At 43.8% G+C, this 26,553-nt stretch overlaps 1 long non-coding RNA gene across 2 annotated transcripts in view; it reads left to right on the top strand.

Annotated features, from left to right (window-relative positions):
* The first annotated feature begins 246 nt into the window (after positions 1 to 246).
* Positions 247 to 26,553, top strand: part of LOC137335206 (uncharacterized) — a 47,858-nt gene continuing 21,551 nt past the window's right edge. For both annotated transcript variants that reach the window (XR_010966360.1, XR_010966361.1), the window contains exons 1-2: positions 247 to 546; positions 19,024 to 19,161. This is a non-coding gene — a long non-coding RNA (uncharacterized lncRNA). The remainder of the gene's footprint in view (positions 547 to 19,023; positions 19,162 to 26,553) is intronic.

Raw genomic sequence — 26,553 nt, 5'->3', positions numbered from 1 at the left:
GTGATGTGAACACAGACCCAGATTTTCCTGGGTCTCAAGAGCTACCATGATGTCACCATTTAAAAGTAAAAGTCCAAAGCTATATTTTCTAATTTTAGCAATGGTAATCACAGGTCTCTGGTTTCCAACAGGTCTTTTTCAGGAGCACTGCATGGGTCTCCATGTGAATGTTTTTTTCCTAGGTCTCCTTAGGACAATATAAAAGGTGGTTTTCTGTTGACAGTTAATTTGAGAAAATTAAATGTAATGTGTATGCTTCCTATCAGAAGCTGCACATCAAGGCCAAATAGTTTTTAAATGAAAAGACAAAATATGGGCTGCACAAATACCCCACCAAATTGCATGGGCAAAAATAGCCCAAGAACGGAATATAAAACTGCTACAATGACCTTTAAAAGGTTTGACGGGTGATTCGTAGGAAAGAGTAGATAAAGGGTGGAGTTGTGACACCAAGAGGAAACCTGACTGCTACTAAAAAGGAACCAGCCATACTTTTCAACCTTGTGAAGAGCAAAGAGACCACATCCTTTGGATCCTTGGACCCTGGTAAGTTATTTTTGGATATTATAAATGATATGTGATTTATTCAGTAAAAATATCAGCAACTTGTAATGCAGTTTACCATACTATAGATGCTGATAGGGTAACACATAATACATAACAACACATCCCCATTGCTTGTTTTTTTATTTAAATACATTGTAAGGGGGAATTTTAACCCCCAGGCAGTTGGCTGGCAGAATGTTCCGGCTGACCGTCCAGGAGGTGCAGTAGGAGCCGTGGACCATTGGACCGTGGCCTCATTTAAACGAATACTTAGAGTTTGAAGGGGAAACTTTAAAGAGTCTATTGCTCTCAAAACGAGAGGTTAAAAGCTCCAATACCATCTTTAGGTTGTAAGGAAAAAGAACAGAGTGCCTTACATGATAGAAGTTCTGTCCAGCTAATTGTGAAATAAATTACATTTAAATATTTTTCTATGTATATTCGTGTGAAATTAATGCAAAGAAAATTGTCTGCCCACCATTGAAGTGGAAGGGAAACTTGCTTTTACAGAAGGAAAAAAAAATGGATTCTGTGCAACAATAAAGAAACAAGAAAGACTTGCATTTATATAGCATATTTCATGACCTCAGGACATCCCAAAGCACTTTACAACCAACGGAGTACTTTTGAAGTGTAGTCACTGTTGTAATGTAGGAAACGAAACAATAACATTTTACTGATGTGACATTTCATAGCAACAAGAGAAGGAAATTCTTTGTTTTGGCAAGAAAAGAGATCTTTATAATAAATACTTAATGTAGTTTGTATTTAGGAATATTAAAGGCATTTTTTTCTTCATTGCAAGGATTAAGTTGTCAATTAAGTTATTTATTTACTTGATTTACCTCGTATTGTCCTCCAAAGTGGACCACTTTGATTTTAATTCCTGTACCACCCGGTTTCTGTCAGATAGAGGGAATTAAAATCCCCATTATACATTCATATCTACACAGAATGCAGCACTGTCATGTCTGAGGAGGAGGAAGATAATGAGGAAGCTTGTCAGGGAGACAAGGACATGCAACATTTGATAAATGACATCTGACAGGCATAACACCATTGTCAGCTGCATGATTTTCCATAGAACCATCTCACAAGGACAATGGTCAGTGCACCTCAAAAACATGAAAGAGCATGAGTCACAGTGATTAGGAACCACTTCATCTGAAGTCTCCATTAGTTATTCTCTGTAGTTCTGCAACTCACTGACATTTTGGAAATGGTAAACTATACATGGAAGAACTGTGACTGAGCCCCAGTCTAACAGCATAGGAGATGTTAAACCCTATTTCAAATATGATTTATAATGGACATTTAGCGCACAAAAAATCTTGGCATATGTTTTTAGACATCATGGATTTTGTTCTTTTAAATATCCCCATTAACAATAAAGAAATCTTGTCCTCAGTGGGATGGAACTTAACATGCAACATGTTTGGTTGATGTGCAGACAAAATTATACTATTGGGCTGACCTCCCTCTATTCAAACTACGTTGATGGAATTCAATTTTACAGTTGGTGAAATTGATTTTCTAAGGGTGGCTGCTACTTAAAGGCAGCCTGCAGCCCCTTAAAGGGGAAGTCCACTTTTCAATGATGGGCAGTGTAGAGCACATCTCTGGTGCAGTAGATAGCATGATGTCATCCAAGGGCCCCACAATTCTCCCAATTGACATGAATTTAAATGTTGACCTTTGGTGCATGCCCTTGATTCAATGGTGGAAGGACTGAGACAGATGTTGGACATGACTGAAAGCAGGGAATGTTCAGCTGAAGCGTTCTTCATTAAGCTGCTGTTGAAGAGCTGTAGCTGTGGGCAGTTGTTGGAGCTCTCTCAATTCTTTGCCATTCTTATGTTATCAGTGTCGTTTCTCTCATCATGCTGAAGATCTTCATCCAAGAGTTTCTCCATGTGCTGCATAACTTTGCAGAGCAAAGTTATGCAGCAAACATCAACCGCTATCATACGGGACATTCTTGGTGGACTATATTGCAGGAAGCCACCAGACCTGTCCAGGCAGTGAAATCATTCTTTGAGGACTCCACTGGTCTACTCTAACTCTAGTTGAGCCATGGATCTGATTGCAGTGCAGTTTGACCACCTAGTGTGGGTTCCTGAGAGAAGTCATTGAACTACTGCAGGAGATAGCCCTTGTCTCCGATTAGCCAGCCTCTCACTTGCTGTGGAGGGGCAAAAGGTGGTAGAATGGAGGATTGCTGCAAAATAAAAATATCATGACAGCCGTCAGGAAATCGGGCACAGACCTGCATGATGCATTGCTGAAGTGGAAGCCCTTGCAATTCATGAAGGCAGTAGGGTCGTGTGAAGAAGCTCATAGGATAATGTATGTGCAGTCAATGATGTGCTGGACTTGGAGGAAGCCTGTAATCTGTGTAAATCCCAGAGCCCTATTTGGCTGCTTCCAGTTGTCCATAGGGAAAGTGATGAAAGTGTTTGCCCTAGCAAACCATAAGGGCATAGTGGTGTAGTGGTCATGTTACTGGACTAATAATCCAGAGGCTTAGACTAATAATCCAGAAAATGTGTATTCAAATCCTACCTTGGCAGTTTGTGAATTTGAATTCAGTTTAAAATAAAACCTGGAAATCAAATGCTGGTATCAGTAAAAGTGACCATGAAGTTGTCAGATTGTCGTAAGAACCCAACTGGTTCACTAATGCACTTTAGGGAAGGAAACCTGCCGACATGTGACTCCAGTCCCTCCTAGCCACCTGCTGAAGTGGCCTAGCAGGCCATTCAGTTGTATCAAAGCAGTATCAACTTTTCAAGAAGAAGGCCCACCACCACTTTCTCAGGGCAATTAGAAATGGGCAATAAATGGCAGCCTTGCCTGCAATGCCCACATCACAAAAATGAATAAAAAATAAGTCAACCTGCCTAATGCAAGCATGAACTGCAGACTGACTGATGTTACTGATATCCCCCTGACAGCTTAGAAGGAGCTGGAGGCAAAGAAAGTCAGGGCTGCAATTACCTTGACAACAGGCAATGCTGTGCTAACTCTGGCAGCTGATTGTAGGTCTTGTTTCAGGAGGTGACACAACTCTGTAACAGCCTGCCTGGAGAAGCAGGGTCTCCTTATGCACTGCTCCTCACAAAATGGCAGGTGTGTTGTCCTGGGCCTATACACAATGTTAGGAGGGTAAGGATTCCTGTGAGCTCGCTTCCTTTTATTTGTTCTCCCTGCAGCTGCACCTTTGTTTGCTCCTTCCTGCTTTTTCTGCTTTTCATCCTCTAGCCAGAGTGGAATTAGCAGAAGGACCCCTATGAAGAAAAAACTGCACTGCCAGAAGCCACTTAAGAGTTTAGAACATTGTACTGCCACAACAACTTTAATATAGTCTAAATAGTAAAAAAAAGTATCCAATACAAGTAAAATGTCTCCCAAACTGTCCAGCGAATTAGCTGAGAGCAGCTGAGGATCCCTTTAAATACTGCTGGAAATGGCCGCTTCCTGACCTGTACTGCACATGGTTTGTGGGTGGGTTGAGGAACTGGCGGTAGCTACACAGGAAGAGACCAAAATGGCTTTGGGGTTTTAGCTGCGCCATTTGACGCTGATTAGCACATATTATTGAGACTTCCTCTTGTTTCCGGCGGGAGATCTGGCCTGAAAATCAGAACTGGTGGATAATCAGTGGTAAGTCGGCGGGTCCATGCCCCATGGAATGTTGGTCATCCAACCATCCCGTCTTTAGGCGTAAACGGGGCAGCAGCAAGATGAAAATCACCCTCATGGTATTTTTTTTACAGAGGCCTATGAAAAAGTCATTGGGAGTAATTTTATTTTTGGTCAATGGTATAAAATAGGCGATATCAAATTGGCTGCCCGTTATACACCACTCCCGAATTTCCCTTTGATTGACGAAGGTATCTGATTCGATATCATCGCCCAAAGTTAAAATTACTTGAATGTATTTTTAAACTGGACTCTATGGACTCTAGGGGTCTTTAAGGATAACCCAGGGGATGCTCAAGGTTATCAGATTTCTGTACTTTTCTATGTTTGATGACATACCAGCACCTCTCAGTATCCTCCCGTTTATTGTGTATTCCCTTGCCTTGCTTGCCCTCCGCAAATGCATTACCTCACACTTCTCTGGATTGAATTCCATTTGCCACTTTTCTTCCCACCTGACCAGTCCATTGATATCTTCCTGCAGTCTACAGCTTTCCTCCTCACTATCAACCACACAGCCAATTATTGTATCATCTGCAAACTTCTTGATCAAGCCACCCACATTCAAGTCCAAATCATTAATATATACAACAAAAAGCAAGTGACCTAGTACCGAGCCATGCGGAACACCACTGGAAACAGCCTTCCAGTCACAAAAACACCCGTCAATCATTACCCTTTGTTTTCTGCCACTGAGCCAATTTTGGATCCAACTTGCCACTTTCCCTTGGAACCCATGGGCTTTTACTTTTTTGACCAGTCTGCCATTTGGGACCTTGTCAAAAGCCTTGCTAAAATCCATGTACACTACATCAAATGCGTTACCCTCATCGACCGTTATCTCCTCAAAAAATTCAATCAAGTTAGTCAGACACGACCTTCCCTTAACAAATCATGCTGACTGTCCTTGATTAACCCATGTCTTTCTAAATGACGATTTATGCTGTCCCTCAGAATTGATTCCAATAATTTGCCCACCACTGAGGTTAGACTGACTGGCCTGTAATTACTAAGTCTATCCTTTTCTCCCTTTTTAAACAACGCTACAATGGTACAACGATAGCAGTCCTCCAGTCCTCTGGCACCATGCCTGTAGCTAGGGAGGATTGGAAAATGATGGACAGAGCCTCCGTTATTTCCTCCCTTGCTTCTCTTAACAGCCTGGGTTACATTTCATCCAGGCCTGGTGACTTATCTACTTTCAAAGATGCTAAACCCTTAAATACCTCCTCTCTCACTATGTTTATCCCATCCAATATTTCACACTCCTCCTTAACTATAATCTCTGCATCGTTCCCTTCTTTTGTGAAGATAGACGCAAAGTATTGATTTAGAACCATACCCACATCTTCCACCTCCACACATAATTACCTAATTGGTTTCTAATAGGCCCTACTCTTTTCTTAGTTATTCTCTTGCTCTTTATGTATTTATAAAATATCTTTGGATTTTCCTTGATTTTACCTGCCAGTATTTTTCATGCCCTCTCTTTGCTTTCCTATTTTCCTTTTTAATTTCACCCCTGCACTTTCTATACTCCTCTAGGCTTTCTGCAGTATTGAGCTCTCGGTATGTGACGTAAGCTTTCCTTTTTTGCCGTATCTTACCCTGTATGCTCCTTGACATCCAGAGGGCTCTAGATTTGGCAGTCCCACCCTTTTTCTTTGTGGGGACATGTTTGTTCTGAACTCTCACAATCTCTCCCTTGAATGCCTCCCACTGCACTGACACTAATTTACCTTCAAGTAGCTCTTTCCAGTCCACTTTTGCTAAATCACTTCTCAGCTTAGTAAAATTGGCCTTTTCCCAGTTGAGAACCTTTACTCTTGTTCTACCTTGTCCTTTTCTACAACTATGCTAAACCTAACTGAATTATGACAACTACCAGCAAAATGCTCTCCCACTGATACTCCTTCCACCTGCCCAGCTTCATTCCCTAAAATTAAGTCCACAACTGCTCCCTCTCTTGTTGGGCTTGCTATGTACTGGCTAAAAAAGTTCTCCTGAATGCAATTTAAGAATTCTGTGCCCTCTACCTTTTACACTACTTATAACCCAGTTAATATCAGGGTATTTGAAATCCCCTATTACTGCCCTATTGTTTTTGCACTTCTCAGAAATATGCCTATATATTTGTTCTTCTATCTCCCTCTGACTGTTTGGGGGTTTATAGTATACTCCCAGTAGTGTGATTGCCCCTTTTTTGTTCTTTAGCTCAACCCATTTGACCTCATTTGATGATACTTCTAACATATCATCTCTCCTCACAGCTGTAATTGTTTCTTTAACCAATATTGCCATCCACCCCTCCTTCTCGTCTATCTCGTATCTATCTCTTCTGAAAACCCTGTAACCAGGAACGTTGAGCTGCCATTCCTGCCCTTCTTTAAGCCATGTTTCAGTAATAGCTAAGATATCAAACTTCCACTTGTCTATCTGTGCACTTAGCTCATCTGCCTTATTCACTAGACTCCTTGCATTGAGGTATATACCCTTAAGCACTGCCAATCTCTTTTGTTGTCTATTTTCTAACCTTTGTTTCCTCTGCCTTCCAAACTTGCTTACTAATTTTTTGTCTTCCATTCCCAGCTCTGCTTCTCTCCCTTCTGAATCTGCACTCAGGTTCCCATCCCCCTACCATGCTAGTTTAAACCCTCCCCAATAGCACGTCCATTGTCAGCTTGTTCATGTTTCGCAAAAAAAGTCAACTTTTTTCATTGTAGTTGGACGTCATCGATAGAAACCAATCAGTTCAGTCGGAAGCTGGGACTGGAACCTGTCAAAACCAATTAGATTGGTTGAAGGATAGGGCTAAAGGCTGTTATCACCCCCTTCCTCAAAACCCCACCCTCAACCCCTGTGTCCTCAGTAACTACTACCTCAACTTGAACTTGCCTTTCCTGTCCAAGGTCCTTGAATGGAAACTGCTAGCTCTGTGCCAACCTCTCCCTCAACTCCATATTTAAATCCCTCCAATCCAACTTCCATCCCTCCCTGAGCACCGAAATGGTCCTAACCACATTATCAAAGGATATTCGCAGTGAGGATGGTGCAATATCCCTCCTCAATCTCCTTGACCTCTGCACTCTTTGACACGGGCGACCATACCAGGCTCCTCCAACACCTTGTCCCCATTGTCAAGCTCTGTAAGACTGTCGTTGCTTGATTCTACTCTTACCTATTTAGCCAGAGTATCTCTACCAATGGTTTCCCTCATCTGCATGCTTGCGTTGGCAACATTGTCCACAGACATAGCGTCATCTTCCAAATGTACGCCGATGACACCCAGCTCCACCTCTCCACGACCTCTCTCAACCGCTCTACTGACTCTGTGCTGCCAGATAGCTTATTTTACATCCAGTCTTGGATGAGTCTTAACTTCCTTCAGTTAAACATTAGGATGCTATTGTGTTTGGCCCCAACACAAACTCCGTTCCCTCACTACCGAGTCCATTTCCTCCTTGGCTAAGAGCTCAGATTGAACCAGACTGTTTACATACTTAGCATGCTGATCAACCCTGAGCTGAGTTTCCAACCCCATGTGCTCTCCACAACAAAAAATGTTTACTTCCACCTCCTTAACATCTACCTCAGCACATTTGCCGCTGAAATCCTTACACATGTCTTTGTCATCTCCAGACCTGATTAACTCCCAGTATCTAACCTCCATAAGCTTCAACTGATTCAAAGCTCTGCTGCTGTATCCTATCCCACATCAAGTTCCATTTACCTATCACCCCAGTTGTCGCTGATCTATATTGGCTCTCAGTTCCCATGCCTCAAATTTTAAATTCCTATACTTGTCTTTTAATCCCTCCATGGTTTGAACCCTTCCTGTCTCTGTAATCACTTCCAGCCTTACAAGGCCTCCCTCTCAAAGGACTCAATTTTAAACGTAAATTGCGGGTGCATTGGGGGAGGGGAGCTGCGTAAATTGCAAAAATGCAGAGCGGGTTTGGAAGCCGGCTCCAACCAGCCGACTTCCGAGTTTCCCACAGATGCACCTGTGTCCGCGCGGGCTTCCCGAGTCCGGAAGTTATATTAGTTAAAGAACCAAATGTACCTCATTGAGGTACTTAAGACGCTTTACTTGTGCTATATTAGGTAGTTAGAATGATTTTTAACTTACCTGGGCGGCTTTCCCATGGCTTCCAATTCACGCCTGGCAAAACCCGGCGTTAATGGCCGGATCAGGCAAAAATAAACTAAATAAATTAAATAAAAAACCATTGCACAAAGTTAAAAAACAAAATCAGCCTATCTTTTCATCCTGCTCCGACGTCGGATGTCTCCTTCTCAGCCCCCTGATCTTCCACTCTCCCCCCCCCATCTTCCCCTTGCCCCCCTATGATCCCCACCCCCGATCTTCCACTCTCCCACCCCCGATCTTCTGTCCAGGGCGGAAGACGTCTTGCTTTCTCTCTTTCTCTCCCCCCACCTTGGTGTTGCAGCACCCGTCGGCAGCCAGCCTGTCAATCAGGGGCTGCCGGGCACGAAACCCAGAAAGAACATTAATCACCGTCAATTACATTGCGATCGTATTGGAAACGGTAAGTTTTTTTTAATTCGGGTTTGCCACGAGCAACTTCACCCCTCCCCCCCCACTGCCAACCCGCCACCATTTCAAAATTGAGCCCAAAGTCTCTGTTCCTCTGACTCTGGCCTTTTGTGCATCTCCCTCCCCCCGCTTCTTTCACCCCACCATTGGCGGCCATACCATCAGCAGCCTAGATCCACTCTCTGGAATTCCCTCCATATATCTCTTCCTCTCTATCTTCCTTTTCTCTTTTTAGTTCCTCCTTTTAGACCTTGCTTAAAACTCACCTTTTTGACCAGCAAAAATAACAACAGCTGGCATTTATATAGTACCTTTAACGTAGGAATAAGTCCTAAGGCGCTTCACAGGACTGTCATCAGGCAAAAATTATCACCAAGCCAAAGAAGAAAATATTAGGATGGGTGACTAAAAGCTTGGTTAAAGAGGACCAAGCTTTTTGTCACCCCTCCTAATCTGTCTTTCTTTGGTTTAGCATCCATTTCCCCAGGCCTCTGTGCAACATTTTTTTTACCTTAAAGGCACTATACAAAAGCAAGTTGTTATTGTTGGCTGTTTGCCTCTTAGATTCTGTAACTTTGAAAACTGTTTTCAGTTTGTTTATGTGTTTGTGGTGGAGGTCCCTTTGCCAATGTGCAGTAAGCAGGGAGAGTCCCGCACTATTCATATGAGAGCGGTTAACATCTACGGATGGGCAATAAATGCTGGCTTTGTCAGCATCGTGCACATCCCGAGAATGAATGGGGAATGGTAAGGAGTGACATTAATAATTAAGGAGTATAACAGATTGTAGACAGGAGACAGTCAGTCAGCTTCCACGCCTTTTCCTGTGGACCATGTTTCTGTGCACTTCTGCTTTTCTAATGAATGCAGTTTATAATGATTCTTATTTCTACTACAGGAAAATAAACCTTATTGACAGGGTCAAAAAAGTAATACAGACTATAATTATTGTGGACGCTAATATCAGATGAACAATTTGCATGGCATTCCTCTGACACTATTTCAATGGAGGCATTAACCCATTTCATTTAACCGGATGACACCACCATTAAACTAGTCGACAGAGGAATGTCATACAAATGTATTTTGGATTTCTCCACTATTACCAGCAACAGTGATTTCCAGCCTCATGTTTTAAGTTTTTAAAATATAAATGTTTAAAATGCACAGAGATAGGTTAACAGCTAAAAGAGGGGGGTGTGACCCTTCATTAGAACTTTGGTTCTAAGGTTTTTTTTGATAATTTTGACATTCTTATTCTTCCTGAAGATGAGACATTAAACCAAGACCCCGTCCGCCCTCTCAGGTGGATATAAAAGATCCCAGGGCACAATTTGAAGAAGATTAGGGGAGTTCTCCCTGTGTTCTGGCCAACTTTTAACCTTCAACCAATATCACCAAAAATAGATTATCAGGCCATTTATCTCATTGCTGTTTGTGGGAACTTGCTGTGCACAAATTGCCTTCTGCGTTTCGCTACATTACAACAGAGACTATACTTCATGACGACACTTCAATAGTACTTCATTGGTTGTGAAGTGCTATGGGACGCCCCGAGGATGTGAAAGGTGCCATATAAATACGAGTTCTTCCTTTACTTAAAAATAAAAACGTTTTATATTTAAAGTAGTTAAATCAGCGTACTCTTAATCCAAATATTCCTTTGCTTGCCTCAGGGCTGCCTTAAGATTCATTACAATGACAGATGCATCGTGAGAGAGTTTAGTTTTCTAAACATAGACTGTACTGTGGGTTGGGTTTAATATAGGTATGTGTTGTAAAAGATTTCAGTTCACAAACTACTTTTATTTTCATATTTAAATTACAATCCCCTCCGCTTACAGCGGGCGGGTTTGTGCGAACGCGATTTGCCCGTTATACACGATGGCGAGTATAACACGGTAGAGCTATATATATGTGTATATATATATATATATATATATATATATACATGTTGTCGTTGCTCATCAGCATTTGCAGTTCCCTGACCACTGCCTGAACGAGCCTCCTTACTGCCAGACCCTAGACTCGACCATGGACCCCGAGCTCCACAACGCCAACCTCACCCTGGCCGCGGTCATCAGGAAACTGGAGGAGCAGGGAGCAGGGCTCCCTGGCTTGCTTCTGAATGACATTCTGAATGTCATTCAGAAACAAACCGTTATCAGGTAGAGCATCTCAGCAAGATCCAAAGATGTGGGAAAAACACACAAATTTTAACTCCTTCACTCAACAATCATTTAAACAACCCAAACACCTAATTTGGGCACTAAATTTTGACTGCTGGGATTATTGTGCATGAAGTGTTATTTTTGTTAAATATAAGTATATTTTTAAAAACATGTATCAGTTTTTCATGTGTATTTCACTCATACAAAATCATAGTAAGCATAGTTGTTTCTGTCCGAAATAAACGGAGTACTGAAGACGTTATAACCGGCAACTTTCAAATTGGCGTTAATGCAAATACTAATGGTTATCGCTTTTTGACCAATATAAGCGGCGGCCCGTTTTAAACGTGGCATTTAAAGTGGTGGGGATGGTATCTGGAACCTTTCAGTATGTGAGCAGGAACAGGGTGGTAAGTTTCTCCCCATGATTTTCAGGATGCTACCGATCTGTTTCCGTCCCAGCAGAGCCAGTGAAAATCTCCCCCCATATATCTAAAACTGATGAATTATTGTCATAATTAAAAGACAAGGGCTTTGGCAGACTTAATAATTTGTATCTAGTCTTTTAAAACACCTGAATATTTTCATCTCATTATGTTTAGAGATAAGCTGGTAACAATGCCTGAAAAACATTTGAATGCATAATACCTGAAAGTACTTATGTCTTCCTGTAATATACAGCAGTTGCGATAAGAATGCCAAAGGAAAATTAAGGCTAATGGTGTTCAAACTGTTAGAAAAAGTCACTGAAATTAATACGATAAAAAGCTAAAAGGAGTTTTATTTATCGTACTCCTGTGCTATCTGCTGTACCAGCTGACAGTGAACGTATTGGTGTAGTGTGTGTTTTATTTTCTATGTACTGATAGAATTAGTTCTATAAATGTTGTCCCTTCTCCCGATTACCTGATAAGGCTACATTGGCTCCATGTGTGAAAGTAGATAAGGAGCTATTAGGATCACGGACACGAGCCTGTTGAACAATGAACATGTCGACCAGATCTTGTTGTCAGCAGTCACTATCCTTTGTGTTGATGTAGGAGTCCTGAAATAAAATGTAATCTTACAGAATATTATTTTTACATATGTATCAAAGGTTTTATTAAGTTCAGTCATAGTGCATGGTAAAATTTTGCTGAAGTGTTGTGAACAGTCCATTAGTACCCAGGGAACTGCATCAGATGATCAATAACTGCCTTCAGTGAAAGGGGGGGGAGAAAAAGGGAAGAAAATCAGGGCACAGTATTCAGACCGCACATTTAAATGGAGCGTAACTGCTAAAGTTTTTTGTACATTTCTTTAACACATGAGCACAGGAGGGAGAAAGGAATAGAAAGATATCCTGATTGAGTTAGATGAAGTAGGGAGGGAGGAGGCTCGTGTGGAGCATAAATGCCAGCATAGACCAGTGGGGCCGAATGACCTGTTTCTGTGCAGTAGTTTCAATGTAACTCGATTTAACAGCGATAAGAGTGAATGCTGAGTCTCAGTTCATTTCCAAACTATGCATATTTTCTATCTAATAGCAAAAAATGTTGCCGTACTTTCTTTTTAAAAATAATTTTGTATTCATGAAAGTAAGGTTAGATTTTTTTTGGGAAACACCAGTAATAATATTGTATTCTTTATTCTGTATTTAAAGAGAGAGTCTCATTAACAGCACCTTTAAAAAGAATAGTAACAAAGAATATTTTTATGTAAGACACAAGTGCTGGCAAAATGATTGGGACATTTGGCTTAGAAAAGGTACTGAGATGTGTGAAGTAGCCAAATTAACAGGAATACCGTTAAAGCAACAAGCTCACTGAAGCATCCTGGGTTACTAGTTCTGCTGATGTAAATTCAGTTCTCCCACTGGGGGAATTTTAACTCACTCTGCCCAACAGAAACCCGGTTGTGGGGGGCATTTTTACCCTCCCACGACCGGTGGGTGAGGGTCGGGGAGGGGTGGTTAAATTGCTAAAAATGTGAAACCTGACTCCAACCCGTTGTGAGCGCACCGACTTCCAGTTTTACCGCAGTGAGTTTGGGGGCGGCCGAGGAACCCGCTCTGGAGAGGCGGGTCAGTGATTATACTATTTAAAATGAGGCTGCGTTCCTCGGATTTTGGCAGCCATTTAAATCTGACGGCTAATGGTGTTTCCCAAGGCTCAGGGAACCGGACAGGTGAAGGGAGGCGAGAACTGCTGGATCCAGCAGGTAAGTGCTTGCCCAGCACTGCTTGTGGGCCAGGAGGAACAGGAGTGCCGCCCCCCGGGCTCCCAAACAAACCTGTCATGATCTTCCGACCTCCCCGCGATCTGCCGACCCCCCGTGATGTCTTCCCCTCCATGATGTCTCCCCCTGTGATATCTCCCTCCCTCTCTCCTCGCTACTGCACTTCGACCCCCCCCCACACAATCTGCCAATCCCCTCACAGTCGGCTGCCCCCCCCCCGCGATGTCTCGCCACAGCAATGTCTCGCCCCAGCGATCTCTCCCTCCCTGCAATCTCTCCCCCCCTGCAATGTCTGCCCCCCCAGCAATGACTTCCCCCTGCAATGTATCTTTCCCTGATCTCTCCCTCCTTGCTGCCACATTCCGAGATTCCACCCCCCCCCCTCACCATGACCCCTAATCTTATCGATTGTCGGGGACCTCTACTGCAGGCTTTCCCACCCGGCACCGGCCAGCCTCTCAATCTGGCCAGTTGCTGGGTGGGAAACGGAATTAAAAAATTATAATGAGGTCCTGCTGTTAAATTTGGCCTTCCCGGTATTACCAGGTTTCCCAGCATTGACACATACCCGGCTCCCACCCCACGTCCCTGGAAATATCGGGGCCCCGGTGACTGCCTTGGCTACGTGGTAGCATTAAAGGAAAATTTTAACCTAACCCGCCCGTCGGGAAATTGACGTGATCGGGTGCAACGCTGGTTTTATACCTCGCCCGATTTCACCCTCCATTGAAGGTTAAAGTTACTCCCCTTGTCTCTGAGTCAGATGATTGTGGGTTAAAGCTCCACTCTCCAGACTTGACCACATACTCTAGGCTGACAGCTCAGTGCACTGTTGAAGGTGCTGTCTTTCGGATGAGATGTTAAACTAAGGCCCCCTTTTCCCTCTCGTGTGCACGTAAAAGATCCCATGGTACTATTCGAAGAAGATAAGGGGAGTTCTCCCAGTATCCTATACAATAGTGGTCCCTCAACCAACAAGACTAAAAACCATTATCTGATTATTTATTTCACTGGGGTTTGAGGGACAAATTTGCTGCCACGTTTCCCTCCATTAACAACAATGACTAGACTTCAGAAGTACTTGATTGGCTGTGAAGCATGCTGGGATCATCCTGAGGTTCTTTCTTGAAAATGCAAGTGGGACAGTTACCACTCTTCTTCCGCCTCGCGGCCATTTCAACGCCACAGTTTTCTTGGGCGGTCGAGGCGCCCCATGGTCAGGCGACAGCCTCATGTATCGTGTAAATCAGGATTCTATTATGTCATTAGGGCCTTGATGCAACTTTAGTGGCCTACTGAATGGATCGTCAGCCATGGGCATTCCGCTCAGTAAAACCTGGTGCTCATCCAGCGAAATGTTAATGAGGTCCAGATGTTAAAATGGACCAAGACTCCCACTGTAGCTCCCCGGCTCATGCATCCCACCAGCTTTCCACCCAGGAATTGAAATCCCCCCCCCCCCCAAATAACTCCTCCGCCAGTTACCCTTAAAGGGAGTGTCAGCATTTACCACTTAATCAAAAAATATCATACACGTCAACAGAAACTGACAAAAATAAAGGATGTTAAATTACTCATAGGTCTTTGTAATTGATTTTAAAATGAGTACTGATGGTGACTCCCTCTTTAAAAGTCAAAAGTTAAATATTTGAGCAGCTTAGTTAATAATTTCAACACAGTGAGACAAACCTTTACTTGATCCTTTTAGCCTTTCACAGCATTTAAGCACATTGATCTAATGTGATATATTTTGATTTTTATCTTTTTTTAAACATTCAGAAAACAACTTACTAGCTTATTGGCTGTGCATTGTAATGATACTGATTTATTGTGAAGGGTATGTGACTTCAGAATGTTTTTGTGATTTCTGTAGAATGTTCATCATATTTTAACAATGAGAAGCATTTCCTACTTGAAGAGCAACGTGTTGGTAAAATATGACAGATATGATAACAATGAAGACCAACGTGAAGTTTAATGCAAAATCAGCTTCTGCGAATGTGGCGTTTCAAAGTGAAAATAGCAGTCGGGAGAAGCCATTGAACACAAAGAGTGCTATTGAAGTGTAAATCAGTATTTATCACAGGGATTTTCAATTGTTCTGAAAGCTTTAGCCCATGAAATTTCCTTCAAGAAGAACTTTTCTATTCAGTGGATTCAGGGACATTGTGACACTGGAGGGGGGACTAGAAAAACATCTGTCCCCCGCAATCTAATGCACAGGAACATATAAAATTAATAACAATTATTAACCATCTTTGGTTAATAACCATCTTTGAATTATTAACTTCTATTGGGAACCCATTAAAATAATGCAATCCCATTAGCTTGCAAGCAAGTCTCACACTATAAGGCCTTAATTTAAATTTCAAAAGCAGCACATATAAATGTACTAGCTATTAATGGACACTATATGAAAGTGAGTTTCTAGACTGAAGTAGAGGACCCTGAGTTAATTACAGTATTCACCTTATGTTTTAATTAGCTTTCCGTACATTATTTCAGTACAGAACCTTTGTTCTAATCATTTTAGGTCGGTCTGGTGCAGCACATTCTCTTCTCCCCATCAGTAAATCCTTGGTAGAATCCGACCAATTATTCAATGTATTTCATACCAGTCGTTCCAGTTTGGTAGATATGGAATTAAAAGAAGTCTTCTGCTTATGCAAAATGTACAAGGAACAGAGGAGTGGGAGTCAGCTTAATCACCGCCATGTTCTTTGCTTTTAACCAAGGTTAATATTAAATGTTTGCATAGATTCAATTATGTTATTTAATGAATAGTTTTCATATTTAAGTGTAAACAGCAAGTGCATTCTGAGGCCTGCCTAAAAATTTTAACGGTTGAATTTGATATTTGGGTGCGTCGGCCAGTCACCCATTGAAGAGGTGGCCACGATTTTGAGCCCCGGCCTTGTCTGAATTTGACAGGCGAGCTGTAGATGACAAACGAGCATCCAATCCAACTTTAATATGGGCCTACCGCTGGATGGCCAAAGCACCTGTTGAAACAAGCGCTAGGCCTCTTTCCCAAAGCAACTCATCGCTCTGCAGCCTGAGGAATATCATCTGGCTGGGACATGGCAGAAAAGAGCAGGTAGGTTCCCGGGAAGAGAGAGGTGATGACGAGGCAGGGAGAGGCTAGGCCTGCAGTGGCCTGCACTACTTTTTTTGGAGCCAGGAGGAGGGGCACTCCTGCTCCTTCTGGCTTCACAAAATAAAAATTTTCTGTCTGTTTCCAGATCGGAACACCAGTTGGGGTTGCCACCTCTAGCTGGGCATATTCCTGGAGGATTTGTCACCTGACCTCCCACCCCCTCTCCAATATTTATATAAATAATAAACTAAAGTATCAAAGAAAATGAAAAAAAAGCACAATTTTTTTTAATGCCCCTATGATTTTTCTCCTGGGTTTCTCGCAGCAGTGTCCAGGAGATTAATCTTTAATTCCTGGAGGCTCCAGGGCAATCCTGGAGGGTTGGCAACCCTAATGCCAGCACATATGGGTGGAGCATGTGTACCTTAAAATTGCAATCCAAACTACGTCTTTAGGACCCCGATTTGCATCAGGAAACAGGCCTACCGCTTGTTTCATGAGGTGCTTATGCCAACCAGCGGTAGGCCCCTATGAAAGCCCCTATAAAATTCGTCAGGGTTAACAGGGAGGTAAAGCTATCGACCGCATTTTTAGGTCCTTAACACCCCATTAATACCAATTTTCTCAAGTGAAAATCGATCCCTTAGTCTGTAATAAAACAGAACATCAAAAGCAAAATACTGCGGATGCTGGAAATCTGAAATAAAAACAGGAAATGCTGGAGAAGCTCAGCAAGTCAGACAGCATCTTTGGAGAGAGAAACAAAATTAACGTTTCAGATCAAAGACCTTTCATCAGAACTGGAGGATGTTAAAAAGTTAAAGTTTTTCATCAAGTACAGAGCCAGGGAGAGGGGGAGGGAGGGAAGGAAGGGAGAGGAGGAAAGAACAAAAGGGAGGGATTGTGATAGGGTAGAGGGCATGAGTGATTAAATGACAAAAGGGATGATGGTGCAAGGCAAGGAAGGTGGTAATGGGAGAGGTTAAGAAACAAAAGATTGATCAGGAGTAGCTGTAAATGGCAGCAGCAGAACCATTACGAGCATTAGCTGACTGAAAAAATGTTATCTGTTTTTAATATAACGGGTCATTGACTGTCTTCCTTCTCTCTCTCTCTCTTTTTTTTTGGGGGGGTTGTATATTCAGTGGCCTTTTAGATGACACCTTTCTGTCTGCTCACTGTGATTGCCTTGGCAACGGGCAGTAATCACCAGGCATTGTTATGTGATCTTAAAATGCAAAGGATTCAAAATTGTCATTTCCACACCGCCTGAGGAAGGGGAAAGCCCCCGAAAGCTTGTGGGATTAAAAATAAAATCGTTGGACTATAACTTGGTGTTGTAAAATTGTTTACAATTGAAAAAATGGGAGCAGTGGTTTTGATCGCCTTCCCACTCATACTCTGACCTCTCTGTCCTCAGCCTCTTATACTGTTCCAATGAAGCTCCACGTAAGTTCGAGGAACAGCACCTCATGTCGATTTCAATAACTTCAGATCATAACCACTGCTCCCATTTTTTTGGTCAGCTAGTGCTGGTAATAGTTCTGCTGCTGTCATTTACAGCTACTCCTGATCAATCATTTGTCCCTTAACCTGTCCCATTACCAACTTCCTTGCCTTGAACCATCATCCCTTTTGTCATTTAATCACTTGTGCCCTCTACCCTATCACAGACCTTCCCTTTTGTTCTTTCCTCCCCTCACCTCCCCCCACTCCTTCCCTGGCTCTGTACTTGCTTATAATTTTAACTCTTTTAACATCATCCAGTTCTGACAAAAGGTCTTTGACCTGAAACATTAACTCTGTTTCTTTCTCCACAGATGCTGCCTGACTTGCTGAGCTTCTCCAGCATTTTCCGTTTTTTATAAACAAGAACATTTTGGAAATACACAACAGCTTCATCAGCATCTGAACTTATATATGGGCACACCAGACATACACACCTACCCACACACATATACACACCCACACACACACATATACACACCTACACACACATACACACCCACAACACATACACACCTCCCCACACACACATACCCACACACATATACACACACACACACACACATATACACACCTACACACACCCACACATACCCATACACATAGACACCTACCCACACACACATACACACCTCCCCACACACACATACCCACACACATATACACACACACACACACACACACATCCACACACACCCACACATACCCATACACATAGACACCTACCCACACACACCCACATTATGTATTTTAAGGCTGGTCTCTTATTTAGCAAAGATATTATTCACGCTTTCAGTAATATAACAGCAGGTTCTGAGACATGAAATATCCGAAGGCCTTTTTCCTTTTAAGTCAGATTGCAGGAGCTCAGGGCCTGTTAGCTGGCTCCCTACCTTTTATGCTGTTAATTCTGGTTTCTGTAAATCAGCAGTAGACTTCTTGATGCAATTTTATCTGGGTCTACAAGTCTGTCTGCCACCGGTCCAGAGAAACCAGATTTAACAGTGTAAATTAGCCATGAGCCAGCTCCCAGATGGTGAGCACCCAGAATCCAACTTAAAAGACAATATAAAAGTGGTTTTAGTGCTGCTGTTATTTTGTTGTTCTGTTCCTTTGGCTACAATTTCTCAAATTCATAGCTGAAGGAATAGAACAAAGTTACAGAATATACAGCTATGAACACTCCAGTGTCTGCTATTGTGATGTATGTTTATTGTGTATTACAGTGGCTGAAGGCAGAAGAAACACTTACCAGCATGCTGGCAGACATTGCCCACCAGATAGTGCCTATAAAGATATCGCCAGAACATTTTGTAGAGTGACAAGAAAATGGTAATGAAACAAGTAAATGTGTGTAAAATCTGGTAAGTACCTACTCCGCTGGTTAATAGTAGTCAATTTGGTGGTGCAGAGGACAGAGTACAGAACTTAGAAAGAACTTGCATTTATATAGCACCTTACCAAGTTCTCAGGACAAAGCACTTCACATCTAGCAGGCAAACAGCAACCAATATTTGCAAAACAAGGTCCTACAAACAGTAAATAAGATGAATGAGTAGTTAATTTGCTTTTGGTGGTGCTAGTTGAAGGAAGACTGTTGGCCATGACACTGGGGGAACTCTCTGCTTGACTTTAAATAGTGCAATGGCATCTTTCACATCCACCTAAACAGGCAGATGGGCTTCCAAACAATAGAGCACTCCATCAGTACTGCACTAAAGTGTCAGCTTAGACTATGGAGCTGATTTTCATTTTGGTGTTTATCAGGCAAGCTGTAAGTGGGGCATCTGCTTTGCCTCCCCAGTGCAGTAGGCAGGAGGCCCGATGAAGTTTTATGGTTGGGCATAATTAACATTGAACCTGCAAGCTGCCACTGCTAATCATGCTCTGTATTGTCCCGATTTCTATCACTCCACCATTGGCGGCCATGCCTTCAGCTACCTAGACCCTAAGCTCTGGAATTACCCCCCTAAACCTTTCCGCCTCCAACTCTCCTCCTTTAAGACGCTGCTTAAAACCTACCTCTTATGACCAAACTTTTGGTCACCTGTCCTAATATCTCCTCGCGCCAGATAAGTGCCAGGCAATGACCATCTCCAACAAGAGAGAGTCTAACCACCTCCCCTTGACATTCAACGGCATTACCATCACTGAATCCCCCACCATCAACATCCTGGGGGTCACCATTGACCAGAAACTTAACTGGACCAGCCGTATAAATACCGTGGCTACGAGAGCAGGTCAGAGGCTGGGTATTCTGCGGTGAGTGACTCACCTCCTGACTCCCCAAAGCCTTTCCACCATCTACAAGGCACAAGTCAGGAGTGTGATGGAATACTCTCCACTTGCTTGGATGAGTGCAGCTCCAACAACACTCAAAAAGCTCGACACCATCCAAGATAAAGCAGCCCGCTTGATTGGCACCCCATCCACCACCCTAAACATTCACTCCCTTCACCACCGGTGCACTGTGGCTGCAGTGTGTACCATCCACAGGATGCACTGCAGCAACTCGCCAAGGCTTCTTCGACAGCACCTCCCAAACCCGCGACCTCTACCACCTAGAAGGACAAGAGCCGCAGGCACATGGGAACAACACCACCTGCACGTTCCCCTCCAAGTCACACACCATCCTGACTTGGAAATATATCGCCGTTCTTTCATCGTCGCTGGGTCAAAATCCTGGAACTCCCTTCCTAATAGCACTGTGGGAAAACCGTCACCACATGGACTGCAGCGGTTCAAGAAGGCGGCTCACCACCACCTTCTCAAGGGCAATTAGGGATGGGCAATAAATGCCGGCCTCGCCAGCGACGCCCACATCCCATGAACGAATAAAAAAAAATGTGGCTCGGTGTCAAATTTTGTTTGATGACGCTCCTGTGAGGCACCTTGGGACGTTTTTACTACATTAAAGACACTATATAAATGCAAGTAGTAGCAGTTGTTGTTGTAAACACAGGGAGCCATTCTAATATGCTTGCTCTTTAGGTCTCTTATATTAACAACAAAGCCTTGTGAGCCTACAAAGACTGACTCCCAGACTCTGAATGTAAAATCAGAAAAGCTTAGGGTTGTCAACCCTCTTGGATTGTCCTGGAATCTCCAGGAATGACATATTAATCTCTCGGTCACTGCTGCGAGAAACCTAGGAGAAAATAGGAAAGTACAGTTGATGGGCAGTGCCAACGTACCAACGAGGGAACCATTGATGGGGGGGCGCGAAGACCAATGGGCATGGGGCGGGGCAGGTTTCCACTCGCAGGTTGGGCTGCGCTGAAGCACCATAGACAGTAAAGTTCCAAAATAATTACTGCTCTTATTTTGGCTGCAGCAGTGATTATTTTAGCTAACTACTTGTGATAACTTTTCTATTCCAATCAGTTCATGTTTCCATTTACCTTCCCCCCTCACCCCACTTTTGCTGCATCTATTCCTAAGTCTGTAGTCTACCTGTGAAGGAACAATCAGGTCATTTTGAGAAATGAAGAGGTTGGACTTTTCTACCCCCTCGAAATAAATTTTTTCCCCTGTCGTTTCTCGTTGAAGTGACGTATGAAATAGCGTTTAAATTCCCACCCTTCAGCTCCCGGTGCCTGTGTGTGTGTGGTAGGGTTGCCAACCCTCCTGGATTGTCCTGAATTCTCCAGGAATGAAAGATTGATCTCCCAGTCATTGCTGCGAGCAACCTGGGAAAAAATGGGGAAGTAGAGTTTGCACCTGTGAGTAAATGCATGACGCAGGTACAGTGTCACCTCTGTCTATCAGTCAGTCTCTCCCTCCCTCCGCATTCAACGGATGAAAAGTGCAGCTGTGAGCAGCCCTCAGCTCCCCCTTCTTCTCCTCTCATTAACAGAGATCCCACTCCCAGAGAGACTAAATAAGTCTCAGAGATGTATACATGGAAGTTACAACACAGAATCAGGCCATAGTAAATTTTCTATGCATTAAAGGCATCAAATGGCAACAATCCACCACACGACTACAACTTGACCGTCACAGTTGAGGCAAAGTCAGATTGTATCCCCTGAAGAGCTCAGTGATCCAAACCTGCTCATTTTTTTTCCCTGCTTGCTCTCTCAGGTCTCAGAGCTGGTGAATGGAAGAGCAGAGCTTACTTTAAACAAGCCAATCCCCATCAAAAATGTAATTTTCCTGACAGCAAGATTGCCACGATTTAAAAAAAATCCTTCTCAGAGTCCACCCAATAAGCACCCTGGAAATGTTTCTCCTACTGAGCTTTGAGTTGTAGTATAACAGACTTGTAGTGAGTACCACAAGCAGGTGTGCAAATACAGCATTGAATCAAATGTGGTTTTTAGATTTCAAAATACATCCACTTCTTCGCTGCAAGTGGTGAACACTGCAAGCAGATTCTATTGTATGTTTTATTGCATGAGGATTTTTTAAATGCTTTAAGTTCAAAAAAGGAGTTACAGGGGGGTGAAATTGGTCTTCGCTAGTAGTGTAGAACTGATGACAGCAAATCGGCAGCCACTTTACACTCGGCAGGATGTAAAACGGGCGGCCAATTCACTCTCGCCCATTTTACGCAACTGTCAAAGACCAATTTCAACCCCACATTTTCTTGGAGCAGTGGGTGAGGGTGAAGCTTGACCTAAATCCTGTTGATATTATTACTTTAAATGTGCCTGATTTTTATTCCAGGTTCCCTTTTAGTCAACTGAAGTTATAAAGAAAAAAAAATGAAAGTGCTGGAAATCTCAAAGAGAAACACTCGACAAGTCAGGCAGCATCCATAAAGGAGGAAAAATGTTAAGGTTTCAGCCCTTCATCAGATGCTGCCTGACTTTTTGACGCTGAGTGTTTCCAGTGTTTTCTGCTTTTGTTTGAGATTATCAAGAATTGTCAACCTTTGATTTCTCTGAGGAGATGGGGGATCAGAGAGCGTACCTCTCAGGGCGGTGTGGGGCCATTCGTGGGGGCACTTAGCAAATTTCCAGATTTTTCCGATACCCAGTCCACCCCTGCCAGTGAGCAAAAACTTTTTTTAGGCTCATTGTGAGTAAAGACACTCAATTCAGGGAAACCAACCTTTATAAGGTAAATGCAATAATGTTTGCAAACTGCAGGCAAGGGTCACGTGATCCAATGTCACATGATCAAACCTCCAGTTATATGTCCAACCAAAGTTGGCAATTCAGGAAGAGCTGTTCATGGAGATCGTTCTCTCGAAACAGAATGATATATTAAGCACAAAGTATGAATATAATTGAAGCTGCTTTTACATTGTGCAAGGGTCATGCTCCTACTAATAGTTCCCAATGTGTAGGTTTTAAGCAGCGGGTGACATCCCCAAAGTAAACTTTTCCTACCTTAGCAAATCTGGCAAGCTTATTTAGAGGTTGCCACCGGTTGCATGAAACCCATATGTCAGAGCTGACAACACTAGCATGGAACTTAACCTAATATAAAAACAGTTTTAGTGAGACCCTACTAGGCTTGGAAGTGACTTATCCAGTGAGTTTCCTTCCCCCTCCTTCCTTTGAGGAAGTGACTGGCCTCTCAAAGTCTAGAATGTCAGGTGTAAACAGCCAAAAGCATTTTAACAAAAATACAGTTTGAAAAAAAAGTTTTACAGTACTGTAAATAAATCACCTACAAACAACACAAATGTGCCAATTCTCAGCATTTCTTCTTAAATTTCAATTGGCCTTATTAAGAGAGTTTGTTAAAATTCCACAGAACATCTCAATGTTTTACGTCGCGGATCGTATACAATAGTCTAATTGCGGAAAGAGCTGTGAAATGGAATAGTCCTTGTATTGTGAAACAGGAAGTCGTAAACCAGTCGACTTACCCCTATTTTTGGTGAACCAGTTATTTCCAAAGATTCTACTGTTGCATGTTGATTAGCCCCAACCTCAGGCCATTGATTGACAACAGGAAAAACAGGTCTCTCTCTGCACAAAAGTGAAGGGATGTGGGTTGCTGCTTTCTTGGTATTCTTAAGGAAAACATCCATTAAAATGACAAGCAGAATGGTGCAATTGAGTATGGCAGGCCACAAAACTGCTATTCTGTTCTCCATCATCATTTTACTCACACTCTTTATTTAAAGAAACAGTTTAAAGTAAACTCTTTCCAAATTCACACAAACTAAATCAATTTATGTATTAAATACATTGTGAATGGTCAGCGAAATTATGTGGAGCATTAGTGCTGGAAGTAGTAATTATGTAGATTTGTGGCTTTTTAAATATTTTCGTTCAGAATTGCTTGTGTTTTGTTCTTGGTGGGTGTTTTTTTTTGGGGGTGAACTTTTATTCTTATTAGGCTAATGGATGTTAGCACAAAGAAATAGAACAATGTTATATTTCAGACACCCGGGGGTGATTTTCGACTTACAGCCATCCACTGGCAAAATGGGGATTAGGCCGCGAATTTTACATGGGGATCTCACTCACTTGACGTCCACTGGAAGTGCATCCAGGGCGCTTGATGCCTAATAAAAATATGTAAATGAGGGTCCTGCCGCTGATTTAAGACTCTACTGCCATTTTTAACTTCCTCAGAACTGGATTAAAACCCGCCCACAAATCCTTGGTGAGAACAGTCAGCAGGGACGCTGTCCAGCAGGATTTAAAGGGATCCTCAGCTGCAGTTAGGTAATTACCTGGTCAGTTATTTTAGACTGCTGGTGGGCTTTTGTGCCTATTTCTGACTAATCTGGATGAATAATGCTCAAAGGCATGGGGCCCGATATTAGGAGGGAGGCGGGTTGGCAGCGGGGGGTCGACTGGGCGTGTGGGTAACGCGCCCAGTGAATTCAGGGTGCTCCGCACGTGATCGCAGCCTAATTGAAGGTACTTACGCGTGCTTCCGGGTTTCCCGTTCCAGACCTGCGCAGCGGGCGCACTGCGCACCCGCATCACAGGCTGTCAGCAGGAGGAGCCCTATTTAAAGGGGCAGTCCTCCAATGCTCTTCTTGCAGCAAAGAACGAATTTTGGAGTATGAAGCAGGCCAGAGACAAGGCTGCTCCAAGGTTCTCTGACTCCTCGCTCCAGGTGCTACTCAATGGGATGAGGAAGAGGAGGGAATTTTTTTTTCTATCGGATGGGAGGAGGTGGCCTCCCTCCGCCACCAATAAGGCCTGGCTGAGGTGGCCGAGGAGGTCAGCGGCAGCGGCAATGTGTGCAGAACCTGGCTCCTGTGCAGGAAGCGCTTTAATGACCTAACCAGGTCAGCCAAAGTGAGTATACTTACGCACTCTCCCACACTCCGTCTTCCACATCACCTCCACCATCACACAACTCCTTCTGCACTGCCACCACAACGCTCTCACATCACTCCTCACATCCACTCAACCATCATCCTCACCTTTCCTGCATTTACTCACTGCCCCAGTTCCCATTCGAACACTACCACGCAACCCAATCCTCATACAATCTCAAGGCTATGTCTCACACGCACCATCCCATGCATCTCCCGCACGCACACCCCCACCCACACCAATGCATGCAGCAGGTCACCATGCAACCATCACTCAATCACGCCTCTGTGTTTTGCCTTGATAGGAGAAGAGATGCCAGAATGCCAGGGAAAAGGCAAGGACCGGAGGGGGCCTGCCACACCAGGTGGTCTTAACAGATGCGGAGCAGCAGGCACTAGAAATAAGCCGCATGCTGGAGTACCTGTCCATGGTGGACGCCGAGACTGGGAGCGCACAAGCGGCTGGTGACAGAAATCTAACACTCAGCACTCATGACAGCGAATGATCTTAGCATCACTTGGCATCTGCAGCACCTCAACATCTGTCCACATGCTTAATATTGCTTTCTGTTCTCTTGCAGGGCCATCTGCGAGCGGCATGTCTGCGGAAGGCGATTCCTTAGAGGACCTGCCGGCCTCTGAGGGTGCATCGTCACATCTGAGCCAGCCATCCACCAGCGCAGATACACACACCTCGGTGGGTCCCCAACCTCACTTAGTTGGGCTTGCACATGGTGAGTCACTACGCACATGTGAGCACGAGCAGACCCTGGTGGCAGGGGCAGTCGTGGAGAGTCCGCGTTGGTGGGAGCACTCTTCTCCAGGCTCTGCTCAGCTGAACCCAGATGCTGAACCCTGGGAGCCAGCCATGAAAAGGAGAGTCATCGAGGGCCAGCAGCACATTGCCAAGGTACTGGAACAGTTGCCACGCGCACTCTCCACAATCGCGCAGAGGATGGAGGAGTCCAACTCCTGCATGAGTGGAATGGTGACACAGGTACAGAATATTTCCGAGATAGTGTCCCAGGGTCGTGAAGGCATCTCTGAGATATTGTCGCGGGTAGGTGCGGGAATGTCTGCGATGGAGGAAAGGCTAGCCTCCACCGAGCTTCAAGCACGGCTCAACAATGAGTCCATTCAGGCCCTGACAACAGCCGTTTGGATTCAGGTGAGCAACATTCTGCCGCCTTAAACAGGCTGACTGATGCATTACAACTGGCCTTCCAAGGCTTCACACAAGTCATCCAAACTGTCATCCAGCAGGGTGGAAGGAGTGATGTGGGCCTGGGCCAGGAGAGGGATGATGGTGAAAGGGGACATGGAAGTGGGGACGCCACTCAAAGCGCTCCCACGTCTCACCCATTGCCCGCCACTCAATCAGTACCCGCAATGCTGCCCCCTCTCCAGATGGCCGAGTCTGCCCCTGCACAGGTGCAGGTGGAGCAGTCTTTGGAGGGTTCTTCATGGGCACCAAAACCCAGAGGGCATCCACACAAAGCAGCTCATCGGTCAGGGCATGGAC

Source organism: Heptranchias perlo, chromosome 19 (assembly GCF_035084215.1).
Source record: "Heptranchias perlo isolate sHepPer1 chromosome 19, sHepPer1.hap1, whole genome shotgun sequence".
In the NCBI taxonomy this organism is placed as follows: Eukaryota; Metazoa; Chordata; class Chondrichthyes; order Hexanchiformes; family Hexanchidae; genus Heptranchias; species Heptranchias perlo.
The sequence above is the reverse complement of the archived record's forward strand: the minus strand, read 5'-3'. Positions and strand labels throughout refer to the sequence as shown.